This window comes from Orycteropus afer, unplaced genomic scaffold (genome assembly GCF_000298275.1).
Source record: "Orycteropus afer afer isolate SDZICR_OR568_19922 unplaced genomic scaffold, OryAfe1.0 scaffold00013, whole genome shotgun sequence".
In the NCBI taxonomy this organism is placed as follows: Eukaryota; Metazoa; Chordata; class Mammalia; order Tubulidentata; family Orycteropodidae; genus Orycteropus; species Orycteropus afer.
This window is the reverse complement of record NW_006921600.1, coordinates 12991433-13003205: the sequence shown is the minus strand read 5'-3', so window position 1 is coordinate 13003205 and position 11773 is coordinate 12991433. Positions and strand designations below refer to the sequence as shown.

The 11773-nt window shown below is 46.3% G+C and overlaps 1 non-coding gene across 1 annotated transcript; it reads right to left on the bottom strand.

Annotated features, from left to right (window-relative positions):
• Positions 1 to 11585: 11585 nt before the first annotated feature.
• On the bottom strand, positions 11586 to 11656 carry TRNAG-UCC. The gene has a single exon. It is a non-coding gene; the product is annotated as a tRNA-Gly (tRNA).
• Between the last annotated feature and the right edge of the window lie 117 nt (positions 11657 to 11773).

Genomic DNA, 11773 nt, shown 5'->3' with positions numbered 1-11773 from the left:
CATCATTCAGCAGCCTGCCATGCTCTGCTGACCTTGGGACTTTCCGTTGACTTGAATTAATGGCCTACTATGTAGTTTGATAACATTGGGACTGTGCCATTTTATTTGTAGACCTTGGGCTTGTAAGCCTCAGCAGCCAGTAGCTGCCCTAGTGAAGAGATGCCTCCAGCTTCAGTGGGCTGGGTGCAAGAGGCAGAGCTGAAGCCCAAGGTTGAGGGGCTTTCACCTAGCCCGTAGAGCTTGGCACTTTGAACTCGGACTTCTAGCCTCCTGAACTGTAAGAGAATAAGCTCCTGTTTGTTCAAGCCATCCCATTTGTGGTATCTTCTTGTCAGAGTGGCACCAGGTAACCAGAATGATGACTAAAGAATTCAGAATGCCTGGAGAGAAGTCTTGAGGGACAAGCCACAGGACCTTCTTCATCCCTGACCTGCATTGACACGAGTAGCCAGGGAAGAGAGAGAGAGAGACAGACTGCTGACCAATCTAATGATGACACAATGTGCAAAGAGAAGGAATGCAGGCCACTAGGGTTGAAGGACTTGTTGAGGATCCTGTGATTCTTAAGTTCTTGCCCTCAAACCTTGTGGTCTTCTGTGAGAACCTTGGGAATGTCTTTCCCTCCTCTGTCTGGCAGCTGGGGTAGGGGAATAGGGTTCCTGTCATCTATTGACACTTGCCTTTCCTTCCCTCTACTCACAACCCCTCTGCTGAGACTGGGCCTGGGGCTCATTCCCTTCTCCAACCTTACTCACACTGACCCCTCCATTCCCTTTGGTCTCAGACTGTGTGTGTGGTGACTTGGCTGTTCTCCACCCCCACCCCCATGCATACACTGTGCCCTTGGTCAGTCACTCAGATAAAGCAGGCCAGTGTGAGGGAAGATTGCAGGTGTTAGCAGAGAAAACCTGAGTTTAATTCTTGTGTTCTTCCTCTCCCCACTGTATGCTACCTATGTCTAAGTCACCTTTGTCACGCCATGCTTCAGCTTCCCTGTCTATAGGATGGGATAATAGAGGTAGTGCCTAAGGCATTTGACCACTAAGCAGAAGTTTGGCAGTTCAAACTCACCAGCCACTCCACAGAAGGAATACTGGCCAATCTACTTCTGTAAAGATTTACCTCCTCGGAAACCCAAAGCAGGTCACTGTGAGTCAGAATTGACTCGGTGGCAGTGAGTTGGTTTTGGTTTACTTGTAAGTTACTGTGAAGATAAAATACAGTAATGTCTGTAATTATTTATAAGCTAACAAAATGTTAGTTCATTTAGGTCTGTGACTAACATCATCCTAGTGCAAGGATTCTTACCCTGGTGTCCATGATGAGAATTCAGAGGCTTATAAACTTGTATAAGGAAAATAAAATCATGTTTATGTCTCCTAACCTTTAACTTCAGAGCACTGGGCAGAAATCACATCATGGGCCTTTATGATGCTTTGTTTTAATTAGTCAGATTCTCCTGGTCTGCACCAGTTCAAAGTCGGCTGCTAGGCACCAGCCCATCCTTTAACGGAACTGTTTCCTTCAATATGAATGAGGGCCACAGACCCAGTAGTATCAGGTGTGCCTGTGGCTATTTCTCCCCAGAGATCAAGGATATCGTCATATAACTTTAAAGTTATTCGTTCTTGAAATATTGTTTATGCTCATATGGGGTGAACATTTATATCAGGTAGATATACTCTTGGAGCAATCAATCATGGGAGAACAGAAGGGCAGTGCCCAGGGGTTGGGAGTGCATGGAAGGGAAAGACATAGGGAAGAGGTAACTATGGGGTGGAAGTGGGAAGAGAGCTGTCACCTTGTGGGGAATTGTAGTCAATGTTACAAAGCAGAATGTGTATGAACTGCTGTATGGAAAATGAATTTGCTCTGTAAACTATCACCCAAATGACAATTAAATTTAAAAAGAAGCATTGTTTATGCCCATCTTTATTATGAAATTATGGTATTTATTAGACCTGCCACTAGAATGTATTATTTTATATGTTAATAAGGAAGCACACATTATTGGTTGCTGTCAAGACATTTCTGACTCAGCGATCCTAAGTGTGCTGAGTAGAACTGTTCCATGAGGTTTTCAAGGCTGTGACCTTTCAGAAACAGATCACCAGGCTTGTCTTCTGCTGAAGCACCTCTGGGTGGGTTCAAACTACCAATCTTTTGGCTAGTAATAGAGTGCTTAACCGTCTGTGCCACTCAGAGACTCCTAGCACATATATTGCTATCTCACAACATTTTAGAAGTATTTTGATAACTGCATTTCAACATAGTTGGGTTCCTTTGTAACCCTATGAATTTAATTTTCTGCATTTAGAGACATTTTCTTGAGGATATATCTATAGGCTTCACAGACTCCCAAAGGATACATAGCATCAAAGAATCCCTGGCTTGGTGCAGCTGAACACCTCTGTCATCCTGTTCCTGCCTTGCCCCAACCCTGGCTTATGGCCAAGGCATTGGGATTGCAGAGCATCCCTGTTTGAAGAGCAAGTTCTGGTGGAAACAGTGGAAAAGCCCTCTCATGTTCTGTTTCTGCCCCTTAGCATCGCTCCCTGCCCCTCCCCAAGAACTTCCTCTTTCATTCTCTGCTCTTCCCTCTCCCCTTCCTTTTCTCTTCTTGACTCCCCCACCCCCACACTTTCTGCACCTTCCCTTCAGCCTATTTTTGAACATCCCCCAGGGTACTCCTCTTCCACCTCTCCCTGGGAGACACTACTACCAGCTGTCTTTCCTTAGATACTTTAGAAAAACCATCCCCTGCCTCCTCAAGGGCAAGAGGAGTCTCTGGTTGCAGAAGTGTTAACAGTCTAATGGGGGAACAGAGGGATAGCTCAGTGTTGAGAACCATGGGGGGGGGGCCCTTGGAGTTGGAAGCAAGGTCCTGAGTCCCCTTCTGCCAAGTGGCTTTAGAAGGTCAACTGCCTGTGGGGAAACAGAGGTGGTACCAGCTACCTGGCCAGCCAGTGAGGGACAAGGTCTGTTCCTGGTAGAGAAACAGTGTTTCTCAGAACAAAGGGGGCCAGGCCCAGGGGGGCCAGCCCAGGCTTCTCTGTGTCTGAAGCTGAGTGTCTGCTGGCCTGGGTGAGGGCTACCCCCTGTGCCGCCCAGGGCACAAGGGCACAGAGCAGCACCTAAGCAGGGCGGACAGGCTGTCCCAGAGCAAAGGCTATTTCACCAAGCCACTGAGCAGAGGCCTTGCCGTAGGTGCAGAATAGGTGCCCCCTCTCTGACTAACCTTCCTCCTACCTTGTCTTTACCAGGACCCAAGGCCACCTTCACAGGCTACAAATTGCCCTTATTTCTCTTTGATTCATAGAAAAAGAACCTGTAATATACAAAGCCAGATGAGACTTGGCCTGACCTGCTGGTCCTCTACCCACCTGGAAAACATTTGCTCATATTTCAAGACCCCTCTCCAGGGTCATCTGCTCCCTGCAGCCTGCACTGCCTGCCCCCTACTGAGGCAGAACTGATCCCCTGTGTGCCTGGCACAAAGGCTGACCATCACAACATCTATAACAAACATGCTTCTCACTTTTTCATTTGTAAGAGGATATTTGTTAATGTCCCCTGGCACACAGGAGGCACTTGATAAATAGTTCCTTAATGAATGAGTGAATAAATAAATGAACAACAGTCTTCCTTTTGGGGCAGAGGTAAAACCAGGAGGGGGCAACTGGGAGCCTGCTCAATGCTCAGCTCCAAATGACCACAGTTGGAGGGTCCTGATCCCCAAGAAACTCTACCCTGGCCCCACAGTCATAGCTCATAATAGCCTCCCCAAATTTGGTCCTCCCCGTGGAGCACAGCCCTGCCCCGGCTTGGTTCCAAGCCCACTCTCCTGGGCTTGTTGCTGGAGAGTTACAGACTGCTCCAAGGCTAGGAGCGCCAAAGGCCACATGCCGCCCAAGCATCTTGATCACTGTTGGTCCCAAGAGCTTGACACTGTGCCTCAAACTTAGTAGGTGTTCAAGCCATATTAGAGTTCTTAGGTGGCACAAAGTGTTAAGTGCTTGACTACTAGCCAAAAGATTGGTGGTGGTTCAAACCCACCCAGAGATGCCTCAGAAGACAGAGCTGGTGATCTGCTTCCAAAAGGTCACAACCTTGAAAACCCTATGGAGCAGTTCTACTCAACAGCAGCTAACAACAACAACAGTAGCAATAATTCACAGTTCTCAAGTCAATGAGAGAATCTTTGATTTGGGTTTCACCCTCTTTCGCCTGCCTGTAAAACAGAAGAGAAAGTGGTGGGGCTGGGTTCTTCCAGAGAGGGTTGCTGGTTCCAGAACAGACAAGGGCTATGGTATCCCTTAAGTTTGTAAAGCAAGGACCAGACCATGGCCTTGGAATACTACAGAGTACATCAATTCTTCTGGAATTGGTTAGGACTGAAGGGGGGCTCCTTGTGGCCCTCTGGGTCTTGAGTTGTGGACTCAGCCTGCTTGATAGGCTGTCCCCAGCATAGGAAACCCCTGAAGCTAGTCTTCCCTGTTCCAGTTTGGGTGAGGGGCTGGCTCAGCCTCTGCTCTAACTTCTAATGGCACAGCTGCTCTCAGGGTGGGAGTGGGGAAGCCACTGTCCCCTGGGGGAGACATCCCTCTTACCTGAGACCAGCCTCAGTGAAGGTGAAAGGATACAGCAGAGATCTTGGTTTCTGTTTCTCACTCTGGGAGAAGAGAGTGTCTGGATCTTGTCATATAAAAACCAGAAAGTTCTGTAGCCGTAGAGGGCCGGGGAGCAGAGGGTAGACTACATTCTAAATTTCTCCCTCCTCTTTCTCTTCTGTTGCAGCTGCCTCCTTGTTCTTTTTCTTTTCTTTCTGTCTCTGAGAAGTTTTATTGAGAGCGAACAACACTGACTACAGGAGGGAAGCAGCCCGGGCTGGTGTGCGGTGTGTGTGTGTGTGTATGCGCGCACCTGTGTGCCTGGCATCCCAGGAGGCTTGAACCACAGCTTCCCTGAGCTCCTGATTTGCGGTTGCCATGGAGATCCACCTAAGCCTCTTTAACCTCTAGCAGTATTATCTGTGGAGGGAGCATGTGTGACCTGACACAAACACCTGAGAAGACTCAAGCTAGAGGAGTAGATGGCATTCTCAGCTCCTTCCACCCCAGCCAGCAGCACTCCAGTAAAACCAGTTGCCATCCAGTCAATTCATGGCAACTCCATGTGTGTCAGAATAGAATAGTGCTCCCTAGGGATTTCAATGACTGATTTTTCAGAAGGAAATCTCCAAGCTTTTTGGTTAGCAACCAGATGCCTTAACTACTACACCACCAGAGCTCCTTGGAGGACAGATCAAGTTTAAGAATAATCCAGGGGAAAAAAAAAAAAAAGAATAATCCAGGGAGAAGAGGAAGTATGAAGCATGAATTACGGATTCTGAGGCATCTGAGGTCATGTGTGAGGCTGGAAGAGCCTCCTGTTGCTGTTCCCCAGCATCCCACACTCATGTTGGCCTCTTGCCTGTCTCTCAGCTTCTCTGGACACTCGGTCATTTGCAGACTATTCCAGCTTCAGGCTGTATGAGAGCCAGCCTGTGTTTAACAGACATTTGTTGTTGTTGTTAGACCCCATCGAATTGATTTGTGACTCATAGCAACCCCATATGACAGAGTAGAACTACCCCAAAGGGTTTCTAGGCTGTGATCTTTACTGGTACAGATTGCCCAGTCTTTCTTCTGTGGAGATGCTGGATGTATTTGAACTGCTGATCTCTGGGGAAACGGCTGAGCTCTTAACAAATCGCACCACCAGGGCTTCTTGCAGACATTAGGTGGCACTGAACCAATGCCATGCCACACTGTGATGGGTGGAGGTAGTACAATGGGCACTAACCTGCATTGTAATAGAAACCAAATGATGCTGTGCCAGGTATCAGGGGATGTAGTGACTTCTGGACACATCTAGCTTTGTGTCAAAAATAAGTTGAAAATGTAACCTACTTTTCTGCCTGTTTTCATTTTCCCCAGGTGACATACCCCTTTGTGAATGCCCTGTGGCTGGTTCCATTTGTATCTGTCTTCCCTCCATACCCTTCTTCTTAAGATGCTTCTCCTGACCAGTTCGCAGCATAATAATAGTCCCAAGCATTGGGAGGACCACTTGGGAAAAAGGAAACCCTCACATTTTAGGGAGCTGAAGCTGACCTCCTCTGTCTGACCCACAGTTCCCAGGTGGCTCCTATCCCAGGGCTAGCTAAGGCGAGAGGTATCTCTAAGCAGGTAACAGGAGTCCCCAGCTCTGAGTGTCCCACCACCATCCTGGCACTTCCCCAATGGATGTGGTGCAGAGATCCAAGGCCAGAAATTCCAGTATTTCCATGTTGAGGGGAAGGGAGCAGGGGGCTGAGAAGTTTCTGCTCTTCTTTTGGGAAACTTGCTAAAAACAACAAAAAGAAGAGGCCAATGACTAAGTCACACACTCACTCATGCAACATGTACTTCTAGAACAACTATTCTATGCTAGGACAATGCTAGAAGCTGAATGAGCATCCTATTACCTAGAATAGTAAACCTATTCTCCTCTCCCCTCCATACTTCTATGAGATTGGGTAGAACCAATAGGAGATGGAAGTCTTGCAAGAGGGAGGAGGTGGTCAGGGACAGTATTGATGTACAGGGCTAAAGGCTTTTAACTCCATCCTGTACACTCTTAGACCTACTACTGACCATTCTGTGTTTGAATTAGAAAACTCATCTTTTCCACATCCCTGCTTTCATGTTAATACTTCACCCTCACACACACACACATCTGCACATAAATATACAAAGGCACATGTGCACACAAACATACATACATTCAAATGCACATTATTAGTGTAAATGAGATCATGCAAGTCAAAGTTCTGAGCTATCAAAAAGATAGTGTCATTGCAATCCAAGGCAAGGTGTGATCTTTAGGACTCCTGGCCCTGTGACTCTGAGGAATATGCACACAAATGACTGGATTTTTAGCTTCCCACAGACACAACTGGCTCCTTCCTCACATTATTCAAATGATGCCTTTGACCAAGAGATTTGGGGCCTTCCCCACTCCACTTCTCTCCCCTCACTTCCACCTCGTTTGTGTTGACTGCTAATTTATTTTGATTCATTAGCCTGCAGAGACTTTGTGATTATACATGCTGAGTATGAATTTGTACTGGGGAGAGAAGGTTGCTGGCATCATGGAAGTTGCTGAAGCATAGTTAAATATTCAGCAACGATTCAAATGGAGAAACACCAGTGGGGCCACAATATTGCCTCGCAGATGGCGTTTGATTAATAAATTGGAGATGCGGAATTATGAAGCCATTGGGTGCAAGGATGGATTGAAAACTGCAAGGGGATGAGAGAAGGGCCTGGTGCCAGATGTCAGGCTGTGTGTATGTGGAAGCTCCTCCTACCCCTACCCCCAGGGTTCTGTCCAGCTGTGAGGACTGTTCCAGATCATATCTAACCACACAATCATGTGCTGGGTTTTCAAAATCCTGCAGATTTGTGTAGCCAAATTCCACATGAGATTGAATTAAACTGAGAATATCGTAGGTACAGACTAGACTCCATTTACCAATAATTCCTCTTTCAGGGTAGCCTTCTTTCTACTGCTATGGTCACATTTTCTTCTCCAGGTAAAGGAAGCACTGTGTCTAACTGCAGGAAAGATGAGGACTCACTTCCCTCCCTCCTAGCTGGCTTGTTCAAGCTCCTGTCCTCTCTCTCATCTCTTTCTTTCCCTTCTCCTCCCTCTAGTGCTCATTCTGTTTTTTAAAGATGAGTCTACAGCTATATATACATCTATCTATCTGGGGGTATTGGTGGTTTAGTGGTAGAATTCTTGCCTTCCATGTGGAAGACCTGGGTTTAATTCCTGGTCAGCGCACCTTATGTGCAGCCAGTACCGATCTGCCAATGGAGGTGGCTACGAAGTTTCAGCAGAGCTTCCAGACTAAGATGGACTAGGAAGAAAGGCCTGGAAATCTGCTTATAGAAATCAGCCAATGAAAACCTTATAGGTCACAGTGGTCCAACCCACATTTCGTTCCATTGTGCATGGGGTTGCTGTGAGTTGGAGGTTGACCATCTATCTATCTAGCTAGCTAGCTGTCTATCATCTATCTATCTATGTACCATCTATCTATTAAAATAACAAGAACTGAGGAGAAATGCACAATTCATTTCTCATTCATTCAACAAGCGTTTGGTGACCATCAACACTGTGCTAGGCAATCCCTTGATGCCCCATTTCTATAGAATTCACTCATCACTGACTTCCTTCAGGTTCTTTCCTGTGACTGTGATAGATCTAATCTGATGGCCTAAGGCAGAAATAGCCAGTTCACCAAAGATTCATGCTCTCCTTCATGTTTTGGGGAAGAAGCTGTCCAATGAAGTACATCCTTTCCAAGCCCCTCTCACATCTAGGTGGAGCCACGTGACAACAGAATGTGAGTGGATGGACCATGTGCCATTTCAAGGCCTGAAGTATAAAAACTTCCCATGCAATTCTCCATACTCCATCTGTTCTGATTATCTAGTGCCGCTCTGACAGGAATATATACCACAAATGGGATGGCTTGAACAAACAGGAGTTTATTCTCTTACAATTTTGGAGGCTTTAAGTCTGAGTTCAGAGTGCCAAGTTCTAGAGGCTGGGTGAAAGCCCCTCAACCTTGGGGTCCAGCTCTGCCTCCTGCTCCTGGCCCACTGGAGCTAGAGGTGTTTCTTCACTCAGACAGCTGCAGGCTGCTGAGGCGGACAAACCCAAAGTTGACAAGTAAAAAGGCACAGTCCCGATGTTACCAAACCACACGGCAGGCCATTAATTTAAGTTCATTGTAAGTCCCAAGGTCAGAAGAGCATGGCAGGCTGCTGAACAATGACATGGCTACATGCAGGGTCCAAGCGTGCCATAAACTAGAGACCATTCCCCAAGGCTTCTGCTTATATACAGGAAGCAGACCACATTCCCTAAGGCAGCTACTCAGATGCTCACAGTCGATTCCACCATGGAGTTGACTACCAGTCTCATCATGGGGAATACTACATCCAGCTGCCCAGCCACCCAACCAGGCCCAGCCAAGTTGACACACAAACTGAACCACCACACCTGTTGACACACAAACCGAACCACACACACATCTTTCCCCATTTATTGACTGTCAGCAAAGGACTCTGAGGCCCTAGGGGATGGTAGAACCACATTTTGAAGGAGGTTCAATCTACGAGGAAGGCTGCTGCTTGATGAATCATGACACTGAACTCTAATATGTGCAAGAAATCACATGGGCCAAGTCACTAAGCCTAGGGTTTCTCTGTTATAGTAGCTGGCAATACCCTGGCTGGTATAGGACCCTGTGCCCTGTCCTTGGCTCCTGGAGGTCAGAGGTCTTCCTGACATACTCCCTCCCAGCTTTTCCATCTTCAGCCCCAAACATTTCACATCTATATATTGTCTCATGCTTTTGCCCATAATATACACTCTGAAATGCCTTTTGACCTGGGGAAATCTTATTTATCCATCAAAGTTTAATTCAGTGTTAACACCTGGATTAGTTTCGTAGGCTGCTGTAACAAACTACCACAAACTGGGTGGCTCATAAGAACATAAATGTATTGTTTCACCATCCTGAAGGCTAAAAGTCTAAAATCAGGGTGACAGCCATGTTGATTCCTTCCCATGGCTCTGAGGAAGATTCTGTTCCACACCTCTTCCCAACCTCTGGTGATGGCTGGCATTCCTTTGGTTCCTTGGCTTGCAGCTGCATCCCTTCAATCTGTCTCCATTGTCACATGGCCATCTTCCCTCTGTCTCTTCTCTTTTACAAAGACACCACTCAGATGGGATTAGGATTCACCTACTCAGTATGGCCTCATATTAACTTAACCGAAAACATCTTCAAAGACTTTATTTCCAAACAAGGTCACATTCACAAGTATAGGGATGAGGACTTTACCAGATCTTTTGGGGATGCACAATTCAATCCACACTACCACCTCAGTGAATTTTCCTGTTTTCCCAGCTGCTCACTCCTATCTACTCTCAGAGGGCTTGTTCTTATTTCTGTACACACGTCACACTGTTTCCTGAGCATTTGATTCAGCAAATTCTTAAGGACAAGCAGCCCAAGACCCACCATATGGAAAAAACTAAATGCATTGTTATGTACAGGATTCAGAGAGGGCCATGGCTAGAATGTCCTGGGCATGGTCCCTGATTTAAACAAATGCCACAGATCTGCTCCCTGCCTTCCTGAACCTAAAAGAGGCAAGAGACATGACTGCCACAGGCTCAAGGATCCATAGACAACAGACACCAGCCAGGCAGGAGTGGGCTGTGAGGTGCTGGGATTGCCTGCCAGTCAATGTGTACACTCTAGGAGAGAGGGGTAAAGTGTGGCCCAGTAGGGGGTACTTCAGGGATCTGAAGTTTCTGCATCCAGGTCTAGGTAGTGCAGGCCTAAGACAAGCAGGGAAGCCCCTTCTACTCAACCTGGAAATACTTCCACAGGAAGTAGAATGAAATCAATGAGAGGAGAGCAAGCCAGGCATGGTAGTACTGCATCACAGAAAACAAAATATGGAGCAACGTAAGGGGAATGTGAGCTCTTTGTATAGGTACTGATGTGAGACCAGAGGGAATGCTGTTGTGCCTAGGAAAAAGAGGATGCTACTGTTTTTCACTGCATCCTGCATGGCAAACTCTGCCACCTCCCCTTGGACACTGATCTCCTTAGACCCTTCTTCCCACTTCTGACACCTCAGCCCTCTGCCCTGCTGGATTCTCTTTCCCCACTCCTTGATCTCCCTCCTCCACAGGACTAGGTTACTTCTCTCAGGGGCCACCTGTCTGAGGGCTGGGCTCATACATTCATATGCTGCTGAGAAATGGGCACAGAAGTTAGCCCTGTGAAGGGAATGAAATAAAAAAAATATATAGAATGGTCAAAAAACTCCCTATCTAAATTTTCATTCCTTTGATTAGTAGTGTAATTTGCAATCAATACTATAATCCTCTGGAAAAGTAAAAAAGATTTTCCCATAGACAATTAAGCTCTCAAAAACACATCTCGATTGAATCTGTATTTACAAACTCAATATGCCTGGTCTCAAACTCTCCTTTTACAGTTGTTTTTCAGTTTTCAAAAGTTGACATTCATTAGTTTAAATATGTTTGTGAACATAAAATAGACCTTCACATTTGTAAGATATTTGTCCAGAGCCTTTTAAAAAAAGAAGTTAGCCCAAGGCTCTGCAGGTCTCTGTCCTATACAAAGTTCCATTTCAGGAATCTGACCTACAGCAGCCTTCTATAGAGAAGGCCCTGGTACAATAGTGATTGTTATTGCTGTTGTTGTTAGCTGCTATCAAGTCGGCCACTGACTCACAGCAGGTCTATGCACAGTGGCATGAAATGCTGCCTGGTCTTTGTCCATCCTCGTGCTCAGTTGCAGATCAGACCATATGATCCATAAGGTTTTCATTAGCTGATTGTCAGAAGTAGATCACCAGACCTTTCTTCTTCTCCTGAAACCTGTTTAGGCTTATAGCAACATGGAAGCCTTCATTGACAGACAAAAATGGTTGATGTGCATGAGGTGTATTGGCTGGGAGTTGAACCCAGGTCCCCTGCATGGAAGGCAAGAGTTCTACCAATGAACCACCAATACCTTACCAGACAAGAGTACAACTGACTGAATTCGATCCTTCCCCTTAAAGTGGATGCTTTGCTATTGGCATGTGAAGATCTGAGAACAGTTCTCAGAAATCTTTTTTTTTTTTTTTTT